The sequence below is a fragment of the Rhipicephalus microplus genome, chromosome 5 (assembly GCF_043290135.1).
Source record: "Rhipicephalus microplus isolate Deutch F79 chromosome 5, USDA_Rmic, whole genome shotgun sequence".
In the NCBI taxonomy this organism is placed as follows: Eukaryota; Metazoa; Arthropoda; class Arachnida; order Ixodida; family Ixodidae; genus Rhipicephalus; species Rhipicephalus microplus.
Genome location: NC_134704.1, coordinates 102747318 through 102764944, shown reverse-complemented (window position 1 = coordinate 102764944; position 17627 = coordinate 102747318). Strand labels below are relative to the sequence as shown.

General features: G+C 48.6%; 1 protein-coding gene across 1 annotated transcript in view; it reads right to left on the bottom strand.

Moving 5' to 3' along the window:
• The window catches only part of LOC142817891 (uncharacterized), a 31659-nt gene extending 21117 nt beyond the window's left edge, over positions 1–10542 (bottom strand). The window contains exon 1 of the mRNA XM_075895834.1: positions 10385–10542. The gene's annotated coding sequence lies outside the window, so the exon portion shown is untranslated. The remainder of the gene's footprint in view (positions 1–10384) is intronic.
• Between the last annotated feature and the right edge of the window lie 7085 nt (positions 10543–17627).

Below are 17627 nucleotides of genomic sequence, written 5' to 3'. Positions count from 1 at the left end.
TAGAGGATGAGATGGATAGGGGTGGAGAAGACGCCGGTGGGGCAGCTGTAAGTGTACTTAAACGTTCCAGCACCAGAGCCAACTGTTGCTTTAACTCTTGATTCTCTCGCATTAGACGTTCGATGGTCTCCCGAGTTTTAGAATTTTTTTTAGTGTCAGAGAGCATACAACAGGAGCAGGAGGCTTGCTTTGCCCAGCTCACCTTTTCCGGTTTGGTGCTGAAGTCGCGGCTTTGTGATGCACTTCGTCCAGGGCTTTTGCCTTTGCTGCCACGGTTTCGTCCAGGACTCTTGCTTTTGCTGCTACGATTTCTATCATCGTGAAAAAAACTCCTTCTCGAGCTGGAACTCGGGCTGCTCCTGCTGGTCCTCTTGTTGCGGCCTTTGTCGTGGCCGAGAGAGACGGCTGAAGCCACGCTGAAAGCGTTGCTTGCATGCCCTGTCACCAGTCTTGTGAGCGTCCCCACAGATGACGCACTGCGGGGTGCAGGGATAGTCCTCCGGGTGTTTCTGTCCTCAGCTTGAGCAAGTGAGGCGATTTGGCAAAGGACATACATCTCGTCGGTGGCCGACTTGTCTGCAGTTTAGGCACGCTTCCACCTTCAGTCGAAAGTTGAAAACTGCGTAGAGGATGCCAAACATTTTGACTGACGGAGGAAGCTCCTCAGCCATAAAGTGAATGAGCACTGAGCGTGAGGAATGCCCCATGTCCCTTGCTTGGACTATTGGTCGAAGGGGATTCGCCCAACGTAATTCTTGAAGCAAGTCCTGAGGTGATTCACCATTCCAAGCGCGGTAGATAATGCCTGCCCGTGCCCCGTCCGGGGAAGCCATGTACGCATGAAATCCCAGTTTTTCACCACTTGGCGTGAGTTCTCGTATTTTTGCATAGTTGGCAACTCGGTCGGCGCAAGAAGTGGATACGGTGAAAATATTCTTGGCCAGATTGGTGCACACAAGATCTTCGTCGGCAACCACAGAGTGCAGTCCGCTGTTGGCGACTACAGCCGCTCGTAACTCTCCATCGTTGCATTGGGCTAGATCTACGCCCGCACTCGGACGAAGAACCATCTTGAAGTCATCAACTGGCAACCGTGGCAGTCGCTTTAAGCGAGGACGCGCCACAGCTGTGTCGTCAAGCTTTGAGGAAACGCTGGGCGGTGATTCCGTTTTGCGTGCGGGCGTTTCGGCAGCTGACGCCGCTTTACTTGACTGCGTTCCTTCAGTTTCCTTTGACTGCTGTCGAGGTGAGCGCTGTCGGGCATTCAGGACTACACTCCATTCTTCTGGGTTGAATTCTGTGGCAGGTAAATCCGTGCCACTCACCTTGTATGCCATTGCGTTGCCGAATGAACTTGTGCACGTGCGTCGAAGCGCGAGCCCGACGCCGGTGCCGGTAACGTTAGGGCTGACGAGGCGGCGTTCCCCCGCTCAGCAAGAGTTGAAGTTTGGAAAGCTCCTCAAGAATAAAGAGGTTTGAGGCACTCACCAGCAGCGTCGCCAACTTGCTGAAGTTCAAGAGAGTCCACTGTTGGCACCAAAAAAGCAGTCTTGGTTCAACAAAAACTTCGTAGAATACGGAGCCCATGCGAGGCACACCAGCCTTGCCTGGCCCCCTAGCGGAACTCCCCGTTGCCAACATTGCTACAATTAGCGAATAAGTTTCCATTTGAAATACTTTTTAATGATTTGTTGCCTTTAGACGTACTTGATATTGTGTTTTCGTAAAAACCGCATAACAAGGATTCACAAAAAACACCTAGAGATGAAAGTGGAATACTACTGTGCAACTCAAACAGTGCCGGCTGAGCCCCCTCGCGGCAACTATTGCAACCTTGTCATTGCCGTGTGAAACTGATACAACTCAATCTCCGTCGAACAACCTAACGGAGCTTTACGTTGACCGAGTTTAACAGAGCTCAGTGGTGGCCGTGGGACAGGGGTATAAAAGGCTCCAGAAATTTTGACCATTTGGTGTTCTTTAACGCGCACTGGATTTGCACAGGACACGGGACATTTCGCCTCCATCTTAATTCGACCACCACAGCCGGAATATTGTGTATCCCCGACCCCGTCCCTCGTTACCACGAATTATGGCGGGGGCTGCGCCTTTTAGCCGGAGAGGGACAATTGCAGAGCAGCGAGCATGGCCGAAAATGAGATGCAGGTGTGCAAGTTTAGTCGGTGTCGCTGCGTCACCAGCGTGCGCGTCACCAGCCCGTCACCTTCAGAAGCGAACCAATAGCGCGCGAGCAATCCTGATGCTGGCACTGGCGTCCTCCTCCCACTCTTTCTTTTTTTTCAGGCACTGTGCCGTGCTCCCGACCGGGCTGCCGAAATTAGGTGCCTTTTCTCATCTTCTAACCACTACCACCACCACCACTTCTTTTTCTTTTGCCTTTTTCGTGCGATGCGGGACAAGCAATTCCAAATACGCGGCCGGAATCACACTGGCGAACTTGGAGTCAACAGCCAGACACTCTCACCACTGATCCACCGAGGCACACATTGAAAAGCCTTTGTAGTGCTTGTGCATCGTCGCTGGAATGTGGAAGGGTGCGCACACTTGGAACGGTGTTCTGAGAATGATTTCTGTAGGGTGGAAAACATCCCTGCATGTATAAGCATACTGACCAGCTTTTGCAAGTGTCCATTTCGCTGTAGTTCACGGTATTATGCCAATGGTATGAGAGTATTATATTCGCCTAGGTCAAAAAAACAAAACAATTGCTTTCTTCTAATAGGTTTGCGTTGCGCAGAGCAGTGTAGAGGTAGGTACGCAACTATAGATTTTTATGTTTTTCACGAAATTGTTAGAACTAACAGCTAGCTGTCCTTACGGCATCATTTGTCAAAATATACCGCTGTCGAAAGTTCATAAAGTATTCTCTGCACCTATAATAATGTTCACCAAAGCGTTATTACTCTGTCCAGATTAAAAAGCAAATGATCCTTTGTTTGACGTATGCATGTGGGAGGTAATGGACATGGGCCGGGCATGTAGCGCGTAGACAGGATAACCGCTGGTCATTAAGGGTAACTAACTGGATTCCCAGAGAAGGGAAGCGGGTTAGGGGGAGACAGAAGGTTAGGTGTGCAGATGAGATTAAGAAGTTTGCGGGTATAAATTGGCAGCGGCAAGCACAGGACCGGCTTAACTGGCGGAACTTGGGAGAGGCCTTTGTCCTGCAGTGAACGTAGGCAGGCTGATGATGATGATGATGATCCTTTGTTTCCCCGAAGTACATCAGCGCTCTTGTCGTACCCGTTGCCATTATGCCACAGGTATGACTCCATTGATAAAGAAGAAAGTCCATAAGCTCTATAATGGCAGAGTGTTCTTGCTACGGGATGCTGTGATTTATTAAGCCATGCAGTGATCCCTGCAAAATGAAAACACCAAGACCTGGACTTTTTTTTTTTTTTACACTGTTCAAAACCTATTTCGAACAACGCCTGCTCAGGTTTCCTTAAATGTGAGAAAGTTAAACTTGGAAAAACTTAGTACCCGTGTCACACTGAAGGTGTTTATATCATCAAGTTCAAATATAATTCTGAGAAACAAAAGCCATTTGATCTGTGGGGGTGATAACACTGTAAAAAGTATAATATAATTTGTTCATGATGCCACGATGTCGACAATTCAGAAAAAAATGGCCAGAAAAGTAGAGGAAATGAAATTTAGAGTGGTGAAAAAGTGAAGTTATTCCTTTTAACAACTTGGGGGAAGTCTCTATGCTAAATAATGCATCACACCACGTGATGCACACGTGGTATAGTTTGCGGTGCGACTGCAAACTTAACAAAAATCCAGAGAATTTCGCATTTGATCGCTCTAAAGCATGGTCTCGCATACCTCCACACGTGCGAACAGCTCGCAACGGAAGAGCAGTATAGCCTTTTATGAGAGAAAATGTCTCCGGCTAGGTTCATTACGCTCGTGCAGCTGATGCCATCACTGTAGATACACGTGCACATAGGCGTCTGCTTGTTTATATCATGGCCGACAGCGCCGGCGGCCAAGAGCCACAGAGGTGGTGGTGGTAGTAAACGTTTCATTCTGAAATATACCAGAGTTCCTATGTGCCTAACTGGCAGTCCCTGGTCCGGGACGCCATTGGAGATCGCCGCTGCTCAGGCGCGCGCCACTAAGAAGCGGTGTGGAGATTAAATAAATTTTGTGACAGCCTTCTGTTCTCAAGTCTTCAATAAGATGACTTAAAAAGCAACATCAATAGTACCCCAGGCGGTCGAAACTTCCGGAGCCCTCCACTACGGCGTCTCTCATAATCATATGGTGGTTTTGAAATGTTAAACCCCACATATCAATCAATCAACATCAATAATGAATGCAGGTTAAATTTATATATATATATATATATGTATGTAGCCGCCACATAATGTAATTCAATGCGATTTTCATTCCATTCGAATGACTTAAAACGCGTGTGTCCTCCACATAGCTACTTTTATGGGTAAAAATGCACTCCTAGATTATAAACACGGCCGTTTTACGTGACTTGCCAGAGCTGCGCGGCACACTCGAAAACCAATGTGACCGACGATACGACCGGGCTTGAGTACAGTGAACTGAAGCTGACTGACTTTCCGGCTGCAGATATGAGCTGGCAGCAGCGATTTCGTGAACCTTGGTCTCAACGCCACGCGCAATCGGACGATCAACATTAGCGATACGACAATAAAGCGTAAATAAAACTGTTTTTTCGCGCGTACTACTATGTCATCCAACCAGTAATATGTTGATCTAGTAAGGAATAAGATATTTACAAATTATAAGGCTAACAGCCATCTCCCTAAACGTCCCTTGCACCGAGACTACTCATTCGGTCCCGGAAATCGAATGTCAATGTGTTCCGGGCATTCATTCGACAGAAAATGTCGTTTTCATACAATGGCATTAGTTTTGCTTTATGACAGCAAACAAATCACATTAGTAACGAATTCTGCTGTTTATTTTTCGTGTGGCAGCAATGTCAGAGCACAGCCGGTAGGAAGACATGTTCTTTCACGTGCCTCCATTCTGGCCGAGCTCAGAGTCGGCAGAGAAACGTGAAGGCAAGGTTCCTTTTGGCATTGCATAAATCTGTTGCCAGACTTTGGGGTGGTTGTTGCCAGACTGCCGCTAAATTTGGCTGAAGTTTTTTCTTGTAGTTGTGGCTTCTCCGTAAGAGTTTTGTGCTATCCGCGGTGCATTTCTTGGCTGAAAATTTTTCTCCTGTAGTTGTGGCTTCTTTGCAAAAGTTTGGTGCTATCCACAGTGCATTTCTTGGCTGAAAATTTTTCTCCTGTAGTTGTGGCTTCTTCGTAGGAGTTTCGTGCTATCCGCGGTGTATTTCTTGGCTGAAAATTTTTCTCTTGTAGTTGTGGCTTCCCCGTAAGAGTTTGGTGCTATCCGCGGTGCATTTCGCGAGTGCATGAGCGACGCTGGCCGTTTTAATTAACGGAATGAACCGAGCCTAGCAGAAGTCGTGCGTGGTGCTGCCGTGCAATTAAGAGGCCGTTTTAATTCCACTTTAAATAACGGAATGGACCGAGCCTAGGAGAAGTTGAGCGCGGCGCTGCTGCGCAATTAAGAGGCCATTTTAATTAACGGAATGAACCGAGCCTAGCAGAAGTCGAGTGCGGCACTGCTGTGCAATTAAGAGGCCATTTTAATTAATGGAATGAACCGCACATTACAGAATTCGTTTTATTTACGGAATGAACCGCGCCTAGCAGAAGTCGAGCGTGGTGCTGCCGTGCAATTAAGAGGCCATTTTAATTAACTGAATAAACCACGCATTACAGAATTCGTTTTAACTAACGGAATGAACCGAGCCTAGCAGAAGTCTAGGTGCGTTCTCTTGCTCTGTGCGCAGCTGTGCGATTAAGATATCGCGTCTCAGTATTAGGGATGACGGGGAAAACTGAATAGAGTCCCAGGAGGTGATGCGCTGCCCCCTTCCCCCCTTACTTTTCTTTTTTCCCTCTCTCAGCTGATCGTGTCGCGTCAACCGCGCGCTACGACGGGGGACGCTACGCTTTGCCTAGCTGTGTCAGCACAAGACATATCGTTCGGACTCGTGTATACATGTGATGAATAAGCGTTCCAAGGCTGGTGGCTGGTTAATCGAGGTATGTCGGATATGCTACAGCTATATACGCCTGGAAGGCTGCTTTATCGAAGCAGATGGAGCGAATTAGGTGCGACTTGCGATGGGATTAAGCGCGACCTGTAGATGGGACCCGGCCGACGAGCCACCGTCGCTTACAGGGCCCCACCCACAATAAGCACAAACTACCAAAATTCCAAATAATGATTGTGTATTGTTTCTCAGCTCAAGAGCTTAGTATACAACAATAAGAATAAAATGACATAATAAACATAATAATGACAATAATAATAATACAACATAATGACAACATAAATATAAGAATAATACGACAATATGTCTCACAACGTGCTAATCCCAATTAAACTGGACACCGGCGAGCAATTACCTCCATTAATCGAAGAAAAGGGTCTTTCACGTTGGGACGTGCGTTAATTGATCTCCACCAAAGCCAGGCGAGGTGAGACGGCATAAGTGAGGTAGTCGTCTTGTTGCTGTTGGGAACGAGACGGCGCTTGGCCTTTTGCCATTAACTTTCAATCCTTTGCGTGATGGCGCCTGTCGTAGGATCAACGAAGTTGACACTGTGGTTCATGGTGTGCCAGTCCAAGTTTAGCGGTGTTCAATTGGCATCCACAAGTCTGGGTATGCACTGGTACGCGGCCCACTCGTCGCTGTACACCGTCGTCCCGGGAAGAATGTGCTGCCGGTCGAAGCGATGGCGCAGGCGACAGTCCGATTTCACGAAGGAAGGCCTCTTCCGCTGCAGGGTACCTTATGATGTCGGCGATTTCGACAATGCTGGGCTCTATCCGTGGCGTGGCCATGACGAGACGCTTCCTGAACTGGTAACAGTGTAGCTTGCATGGCTAACGTTACGGTATCTTATAAGGGTCATCAGGTGAAAGGGGGATAGAGCGCTCTAACGTTGACAGGGCGCCTACGTGATGCAGCGTCAGCGGGGAAAGATGGGGTGGGTCACGCGTCAACGTGGCGCGAGCATCTGCCGAGAAAGAGTGGATGGGCCATGGCCCTAACGCCACGCGAGCACCTGCGAAGAAAGACGGGATGGGCAAAGACGCCTGGAATAAAAAAACACAAAAAAACTTTTTGTACATCTAACGGTGGTTGACATGGCGCCGACCCGACGCGACGCGAGTGTCTGCGGAGAAAGAGGGGGTGGGTCACGGCGCCGTCGCGGCACGAGCATATGTGTGAAAATACGGGATAGGCGAAGACGGCTCGAATCGTACAACACCTAGGTCACTTACTCCACTTCGGTGTCCCTCCTTCTCCACAGCAACGGTGACTTGAGCAGGAGTGCGAACGACGTTGCATGATGCCACGTGATGTGACCCACGTATCACGTAAACAGTACACCACCTAGGGCTCAGTGCATTGGGCCTCGAGACATGGCCAAACTTGCTCACGTAAACCTCTTAAGTTTCCTTATTTGGTGCTCCCTATCTCGGTCGCAATCCCTAAGCTTTAATCGTGATCCTTCTGAAATGCCGTAACGTTAGTTGTGCAAAGTACATTGTCACCATTTCGGGAGCCGTCGCGTTAGTGGACTGTCGAAGACGCCATCGCTTCGAGCGGCAGTTTGAGCTGCAGACAGTCGGGGACAGCGCAGAAGGGGCCGCCGACATCCGAGTGATGGGGAATTTGCAAGGACCTCGGCTTAATTATGGTGACCCAGGATGCAGTAAGTCATCACGTACAATCGCCCCGGCAAAAAAACGAGCAGACCCACACTTCAGGTACAATGGTTGCAGGAAACAGCTAGCTGTCCCAGCTCCGCGGGACACTCACGATGCAGGGTAGACAGGGGCAAGGCTCCTTTTTTTGCCTCTCGAGACGTACTTGGTCATTGCACGTGTCAACGTGAAAGACCCTTTCCTTCGATTAATGGAGGTGATCGCTCGCCGATATTCCGTTTAGGGATCCCTGCCATATCGTGAGTGATGAGCGTGTAGTGAGACATATTATGCCATTTTATTCTTATGTACCCACCCTGTTGTTTTATACTGCGCTCTTGAGCTGAGAGACAATATGTGCTTATTGTGGGTGGGGCCCTGTAAGCGACGGCGGCTCGTCGGCCGGGTCCCATCTACAGGTACACGCAAGTCGCGCTCAATTCGCTCCATCTGCGTCAAAAAAGCAGCCTGCCAGGCATACATAGCTGTAGCCTATCCGACGTACCCCGATTAACCAGCCTTGGAACGCTTATTCATTACATGTATACACGAGTCCGAACGATATGTCTTGTGCTGACACAGCTAGGGGAAGCGTAGCGTCCCCTGTCGTAGCGCGCGGTCGACGCGACACGATCAGCTGAGAGAGAAAAAAAAAAGAAAAGTAAGGGGGGAGGGGGGCAGCGCATCACCTGCTGTGACTCTATTCAGTTTTCCCCGTAATCCCTAATACTGAGACGCGATATCTTAATCGCACAGCTGCGCACACAGCAAGAGAACGTGCCTCGACTTCTGTAATGGGCAGTTCATTCCGTTAATTAAAACGGCCTCTTAATTGCGCAGCAGCGCCGCGCTCGACTTCTGCTAGGCGCGGTTCATTCCGTTAATTAAAACGGCCTCTTAATTGCGCAGCAGTGCGGCGCTCGACTTCTGCTAGGTGCGGTTCGTTCCGTTAATAAACAGGGCCTCTTAATTGCGCAGCAGCGCCGCCTTCTGCTAGGCGCGGTTCATACCATAAATAAAACGAATTCTGTAATGTGCAGTTCATTCCGTTAATTAAAACGGAATTAAAATGCCCTCTTAATTGCATGGCAGCACCACGCGCGACTTCTGCTAGGCACGGTTCATTCCGTTAATTAAAACGGCCTCTTACTTGCGCAGCAGCGCCGCCCTCGACTTCTGCTAGGCGCGGTTCATTCCGTAAATAAAACGAATTCTGTAATGCGCGGTTCATTCCGTTAATTATAACGGAATTAAAACGGCCTCTTAATTGCACGGCAGCACCACGTGCGACTTCTGCTAGGCACGGTTCATTCCGTTAATTAAAACGGCCTCTTAATTGCGCAGCAGCGCCGCCCTCGACTTCTGCTAGGCGCGGTTCATTCCGTAAATAAAACGAATTCTTTAATGCGCGGTTCATTCTGTTAATTAAAACGGAACTAAAACGGCTTCTTAATTGCGCAGCAGCGCCGCCCTCGACTTCTGCTAGGCGCGGTTCATTCTGTAAATAAAACGAATTCTGTATAGCGCGGTTCATTCCGTTAATTAAAACGGAATTAAAACGGCCTCTTAATTGCACGGCAGCACCACGCGCGACTTCTGCTAGGCTCGGTTCATTCCGTTAATTAAAACGGCCAGCGTCGCTCATGCACTCGCGAAATGCACCGCGGATAGCACCAAACTCTTACAAAGAAGCCACAACTACAAAAGAAAAATTTTCCGCCAAGAAATGCACCGCGGATAGCACCAAACTCTTACGGGGAAGCCACAACTACACAAGAAAAATTTTCAGCCAAGAAATGCACCGCGGATAGCACCAAACTCTTACGTAGAAGCCACAACTACAGAAGAAAAATTTTCAGCCAAGAAATGCACCGCCGATAGCACCAAACTCTGACAAAAAAGCCAACACTACAGAAGACAATTATCCGCGAAGTTTAGCGGCAGTCTGGCAACAACCACCATTCCAGTCTGGCAACCACTTATGCAACGCCAAAAAGAACCTTGCCCACGTGAAGACGCATCATTTTGTGAAAATAGTTGGGTTCGTGTATAGCATATGAACGAGAAAAACGTCTTGTAGGGTGACATACACATTGAGGACGAGACTTATTGTTGAAAAACAGCCTTACGTGGCGGCCGCCCCACAAATTTTCGCAAGTGACGGAGACAACTCGCTGTTATAAACGTGATTGTGGCAGCGCCTGCATCGGAAATCAACACAAGGTGTTGCACATCTCTAAGCAAGCGCGCACGCTCGCACGATATTGCACTCGTTACGGCCTGAAACACGAACGCTTTGAAACCTCGTGGTTGCGAATCATACGCGATCAACGTCGATTTGATCGCGTGCTGTAGCTGAATGAAGGCTATAGCTCCGAATCCAGTTGGTCACAGTCCATCAACGCTTCCCGAACCGTGGCGCACATAGTCTCAGACTCGCAGCTTATATACGCAGATTCTATAGAGCAAGGCCACAAGCAAGTGCAAGCAAAACAAGTCATCGCTACAAACATTGACAATAATCGCCATGCCAAAATGGAAAGCCCCATCAGAAACAGACCAAAGACAGGCTTACCTCGCGAGCTCGAAAAAAAGTACGGCAACACGAAGTCCTCAAGAGCCCACGTGTCTGCTGGCGTGTCTCTGTGTGGTCATTCAAATAGACGAGTGACTGTGCTTCTTTGGAGCCCCCTGGCGCCCTCTTGTACCTTTTTGCTTGATTACTGCGAAGTAGTTGTGTGCCTCGCCGAGAGGTGGATACCACCAGAAAACAAGGACACCAGATGGGGTAGCATGTGACCTTGGTCCACGGTTTTGCCGTGCCTTGGTCCGCTAAACAACAACAATGGAAAAAAAAACGAAATATTCTGCAGTAAACCCCTTTTGTATGCTCCGACGGCCCATGACACGCCCCAAGCCTCTGGGTGACTCGTGGCCTGCGCGGTTACCTCCGGTTCCTGAGATGAACGCAAAAAAATACAAAGAAACGAAGAAGCAGGAAATAAATGCTACCGGTTTGTGTGGCTTTTGCGACGTGTGCCGGGAAGCGGGCGTACGAAAGGTAACGTTTTGCCTGGACAGTGGGACACTGAAAGGAAGCCGAGGGGAGCTTGTTATGACAGGTTCAAAACCAGCGGAGACATGCTCCTGAACTCAAAGTTGTTTCAACACCCTCCTCGCTCTCCTTCTTCCCTAAGCAGTTCCAACCGTCAGGAGAGTAGGCGGAATTTTTTTCAAGGGGTGAACCACCTTGATCTGAAATGGGAGCAGGGTAGGTGGATGTGCAACAGACTTTTGGGCTAGTTGGTTGGTTGCGTTCAATGAAGCCATAGCGCTGATAAGACACAGACCACAGAAAAAGTACAGGACGTAACGCTTTTTTTTTTCGCAAACATGACATATCTTTACAGCAATGAAAGCAGAATAACACTAAAAAATTCGTATCGGAAATGCAAGCCAGCATCATTCAGCTACACACACAGGGCAATCGATGGCGCGCTGACGCAGTTCGTATTTTCTACAGCGAGAAATCAACCGGGCGTCCTACTATCATTCGTGTGTCCTTATCACAGTTCCTCCACAGAACTTCAGATTCGCTGAAAGTTGTCGGTAGCCGCAGTCATTGCAATCTGCTGATACGTGCTCGTCGCGGTAACATTTAATTTTCTGTTTGTGCTCTCTGCGCCTATGAATAGGGTATCTGCCTGTCTGTTCTATATACGGTTCGCCGCACGAAAATGGCGCAGACCACGCTCGAAGACGCACTGCTGCTTCATGGCGCTTCCTCGGCGTTTCATGTGAAGAGTCAGTAGCTTTACAAAACCTCCTTAATTTTTGTGAAGCGGCAAACGCCGGATCTACTTCCGCTTTGCAGGCCACCTGTCTTGTCTGTTCGAGCTTGCCGGTTCATTTATCCCAACGCCTTCTCCGCCACTGACAAGAGCACGTGGGCAGGGCAACCTCATCCAGCCGCCGCTATTTTCGACTGGATAAACAATCAGTGAAGGCGGCTTGCACCGTGCATTTCCCAAACAGAGGTTAGCAATTGCGCGCTCCATCAACTAGATATAGAATATGCCAATGTACGCGGAAGGAGCGTTTTAGTCTCGCGAGCGTGATATTTTCCACAACACTGGCTGCTGGCACGTTGCTGGGCTAGTTGGTTGCGGTTGATCATTCATACAACTATCATCTGGTGAAAAGAGTTTGATTTCTAAAAACTGGATGACATTATCAGCGGGAACTTTTTGCGCAATAACTACAGTTTGTCAGCACAGTCGCAGAGCATGGAAATCACTTCAGTCACAGTGTTATTTCAATCACACTCATACAGCACGTTGTCAACGTATACCTAAAAACGTGCAAACACTTTATCTATTTTTTTTTTACTTTTAGGGGTCTGTTTAGACGGCCGAGAAGTAACTTCAAGACAGCTGCAAGACAGGAGCCAGTATACAGACCTCTTCTTTCTGAAGACATATAGTCTCACCACATTCAGCAAATGTGGATTTTAGATAAAACGCCAGTATAGTTACAGGAAACCGCTTGCGGAAATTCTTGTCTGGGTTTGGAAGGCAATGACGCCATAGACATCTATGTGGTCTTCAATTCAACGCATGATCGCATCATGTGGCATGCAATAGTACAGTTCTTCAACGCAATACGAGCAGGCAAACATTCTCCTCTCGTTATTTGCACTGAGGTACTCTAATACGTTGTTCGAGCTTTTCAAGTTACCAGGAATGGGTCGTCAATACGGAGTAGGCTAAGCTTATTTTGCAAAAAAAAAAAACGGCAAGGGTATCCTGTCACGTTATTTTTTTAGATACGATCCCTCCGAGTGGACAAAGTAACTTGTGGGTCTTTACAGAAAACATAACTTCTAAACTGATGCTCTTGCTCCCTGCGACAAATATCGCCAGGTAGGAAAGGTTAAAACGAGAACATAACATTTCCCCATCCGCTTTCACTTTCTGCATCGAGACGTCTTCACAACCCCACAAAACAGACGCAATGGCTTCGCCAGCCTTCGATTTCAATTCATTCTCAGTGAGGACAGCAAAGCCTTGTAGGCCGGCAGGACGCATAACGAAGAGTCCCGTAAAAAATGCTGTACTCGTAGCACATATTGATGGGTCACACAGGCTTCCTATGACACATCACATCAAAGCATTTGCTCACGCAAGGAACACCATCACCGTCCGATGGAGACCTGCCAACGCATCGTTCCATACAAAGCAGTTCGGGTGCTGCCTTCCTTCGTTCTATAACAAACTCCGGCCCCAGGCTGAGTACTCGATGCGTATTGGTCCGGGAGGGTGATATTCCCCGCGGTCCTGACCGCTTCACGCCGGTGAGCACTACTTTTTTGGCTTTTCAGCACGCGGCCTTGGAAGAGTGATGCTCCACGAAAATTCGGCCGTCTGATCCACAAGCAGAAAAAAAATTCCGAGCAGCTTTATCGGCATTCTCTTTTTATGTGTGGAGAGATGAATGCGCTGATATATAAGGATTTCTGGAGATCCGTGCCATGAATGAAGAACTTTATTTATCCCTTTTTAAAGAGAAGGGGACAATAGGAAAGAGTGTGGCGGGGACTAACTACATGAAGTAGTCCTCCTCGACCCTCTCAGCCCACTCTAGGATGACCTCGATCCTGAATATCGGTCCTCGAGCTGCGCAAAACAGCCTCCCACTGCTCTTCAGTGGACATTTCTCTGCCATTCATAATTCAGGATCTTGCATGTCCTTAAACCGTGGCCAAAAGAAGGAACAATGCCGACATAAAATAGCTTTACCACGTCGTGTATAGAATCCGTGCTCTGATGCAAAAGCGTTCTGGCTCTGCAGGCTGCAACGGTGATGAAGGACACTAGAGTGCACGGATGCGGAGAACATACAAAAGGGCCCGATGTACTAGCAATAGAAGCCTAGGCGATTTCAAGCCTATAAACGCTGAAACATTTTCACACGGCGCTGAACACATTTCGACGTTTAGGCTTCAAATCACCTCAACGGAGCCTATCCACCCACCATGGTCCTGTATGGACGTTGCATGTAACTTCAGTGTCCCTAAAGTGCTGACGAAAAGCACGGTTCTAGCTGAGGAAGCAAAGTTTCTGGTGTTGGACCATTTGAACACCATGTATACCGTGGTCACCTACAAGTTTACACGGATGGATTGGTATGCACACAAACGGATAGCTGCACAGCGGCTTTCTCCATACCCTCCCTGCGCGTGTCATGGTCAGGCCGCCTAAATCATGTTGTGTCGTTCACAACAGTAGAAAGCACAGCAATCTTTGCGAAAATTGCAAACACTTTCTGCACGAGATATGATAGTGCTGATTGATTCACAGTCAGCGTTACAACGACTGCATCGAGGGCTACCTCAAGAAGGATTCACAAGACAATCTCTGGCGCTCATTAAACACCTGATTGGCAGGAGCTTCGATGTAAAATTTCAGTGGATCCCATCCCACGTTGAAATTGAATTGAAGGCAACCTAAGGCTGCTGCCTTTGCACGCGAAGCGCGAACTTGCGTCCCAAAAATTAAGAGCTCCTAAAACTTACCGGAACAACTACCTAGAATGTAATACGCAATCACTTCAGGACAATCCACAAGCTTCCGCATTAGTCATTCGTAATCCACGGACTTTCCAGAGAACAAGCGACGCCGCTTTATCGAATAAGAACCGTCTCCGCATACACGCCGTGTTAGTCATTCAAGACTGGGTGAGGCACTTCCCAGTTTTGTGCCGTTTGTGGTGCAATCAGTGACATTGAGCATTTCATTTGGCTGTGCCCGCAGTTTGACAGAGAAAGGACAGAGATGCTACGCAGCTTTCAGAAAGGTTGTCACGAGCACGGTGTAGTGAAAGAAGAACGAAGACAACGAGAACCCACGCAGCGGCTAAAAAGAAAGCGCGTGCTGGCGACGAAGGAAAAAAAAAACAGAGGAAGAAGCGAGAAGCACCCCTCTGCGCATTCTGCGGAGAAATGGAATCGATTGAACATTTTTTATTGTCGCCGCTGACACGCTATACCTAGAAAAAAACTTTGAGTTAATCAATTTCTGAAAATAGGCGTTACATTGACGGCGGAAACTGCACTTAACTTTGGTGCCTCAGTTTTGGGACATTGCCACAGGGATGCTTTCAATGCCGTTTGCGATTATATTCAGGCATCCAAACGTGTGCCATTGTGATCTTCAATGAAATAGTTAATATTTAGTATCTAAAAAAGTTCTAAATGGTGAGGTGAAGTAAACGCAGCTGAGTGGTGATCACGGCACCTGAAATCTCAACATTTCTCAAATCGACTTTTCCGTTTTTTTTTTCGTTTGCTCTCTTTTTATGTGACTTTCCTTACATTAGTCATACTATATTACAAATTAATTTTTACACATAGGTATAATGCTCACAGAAAGAATGCACTACGCTTTCTTGGCCAATCCCCCTGAGTGGGTGTGCGTCACGAGTCCAGGGAAACAAACACACAAACTGGAAGCGTGGCCACGCAGGCAGACAGCGTTCGAGAGGCGACCCATGTTCGTGAGGGCTACTCGGGACTACCGCTGGGCAGCCTCCTGACTGGCCACGCTACTGCGACCACTGATACCCCAGGCGTACTACTTGTGTCCAGTACATGGATGGTTCCTGAGCGGTCCCGTGCCTACCGACCCTCACGTCAATTCAACCACCACGAGCCCTGCTGCATCGCAAGCCACACCGCGTTGGACGTTCATGACCGGCGACTGAGGGTCGACCGCTGGCCTGCTGTGAAATCTAAGAGCCCACTCAGGACTGCAGATACGCTTGCGTCACGTCAGGGATCCCTTCCTGCTTGCGTGGCTATTGTTTGTTAATATTGTTGTTCTTTGTTAATATTGTGTTCTATTGTTTGTTCTTTGTTAATATATAATGTGTACTAGATCCAGTCTTTCGTTCCTTTCTTCACCGCACCGCACATGAACCAAAGTGACCGTCCCATATTTAACACACTATACACGGGACATTGGAGGATGTCATTTTTCCTGAAGAACCAACGGTGACGAGGAAGAGCGTGCAACAGATCCTGCTGACTTTCCTGAGAGACACTTGGCTGAGTGGCATTTTGTGACTGACCCCTTTAATTCGAGAGACGCTCAGGCGGTACAGTTGCCAGCCTTTTAGACCAGGCTAACAACGCCTTTGCAACATCACAACAACCCCCGAAATTTAGGAGAACAGACTGTTCGGCTAGTTGGTTAGTTATCCATAGCTCTGATAAGACAGGGACCACAGACAGGGACCGTGTTGCAGAGTGTATTTTTTTGACTCTAAGCCACGGCAAAAAAAAATATTTCGGGGGGACGGGGAGGAGGTGAGCCCGGGCTGGTGTACCACCTATGCCAACCGTGAGCCTAGAAACTCCTCCAACAGACGACCCAAAATCTTCTGAAAGCCTGCAACTTCTGACGCTTTCTCAGCGCAAAAGGCATTGCCCGTTTCAGTCCGACTCAACCCATAACCTGTCCCCAAGTGGTTCTCGAGGAGGTAAATGCTGGCGCCTTATTCTGCTGCTCGTGCCGGAGCACATTTCTGCGCATTGATTTGAAAGTGCCTCTAGTTCTCTCTTTCTTTCATTACCAAGCCTATACGAAAAGCTACAAGACAAGAAGGTTGGTTTAAGTCTGTTCCCACGTAGAACAAGTTAAACGGGGAAATAATCCAGGGGCCTACGTAAAAACATTTTTCTGGCTGTTCTGAACTCTGGAAAATCTAATCTGTGTTCTTTCATGTGTTTGTATCGTTCATAATGCAATGATTTCGGGGTGATAGAGAGTTGACAGCTCAAACCTCCTACCGGCTTTGCCACTGAACATATCGCATGAAATATTCGTTTTCTTCTGGTTTGGCCCAGGCCACCACGGTTTTTGTTCACATAATCACCGTAGTGAAAATTAGAAAGTGAGAGCGCGGCTCAGGGCGTAGTAGCTGAATGGTTGCGATCGAAACTCCGTATCAACGGCTAGCATTCGTGGGTTGTCACAAAACGAGCGCTAAAAACGGGCGCGCCGCCAAATTCTTGCGATAACGGGCGGGAGAAACGCCGCGAGGTCAAAAGAAAAAAAAAAGAAAGCAAACGTCCAAGGCTCCCCGGGCGCGCGCTCTCCCCGCAGAAGCGTGGCTTCACGACGAACCTCCTCACCCCACATCGGCGGCCGAGATAGCCCGCGATGTTTCTAGAACGAAGGAGGCGTGGCCACGCCGAGTTGACTCATCCGACGCGGAGGGCAGTCGAACCGTCTCGCACCTCTCCCCAGCCTTCGCTGCGCATCGCGCCGACGAAATGAGGAGAACTTTCTGGAAGGTGGCGCGGAACGTATTTAATCGAGCAGCCGAGACGAGAAAGCAGGAGGAGACGGAAGTGAGCGCCAGAGCGCGTAGGGATTCCGCCGTGTAGTCGGCGAAGCTTTTGGTCCGAAGGGACGAGGCCGGAGGTGAAGAGGATTTCCACCTGAGGGGTGACGACTCGAGCTACAGGCAAGAGTGTGTGTTTACCGCTATCGAGCGAAGACGCGGGGCAACAGCTGCGTGTGTGAAGCCGACGTGTTCCGGCGAAGAAGTTGAAGTTGGAAGAGTGGCCAATTGAAGACGGGAGGTTTCCTGGAAGAGAAACTTCGAGAGCTGCGGAACGACAACAACGCTGGACTTTGAGTGAGTGATTCTCGGAAGAGTATCATCTGGACTTTGGTTCCAAGAACTTTGGACTGAATAGGTTTTCTATCCCTTTAGTCTTTGAGTGTCTTGGTTGTTCAATGCATGCGACTGCA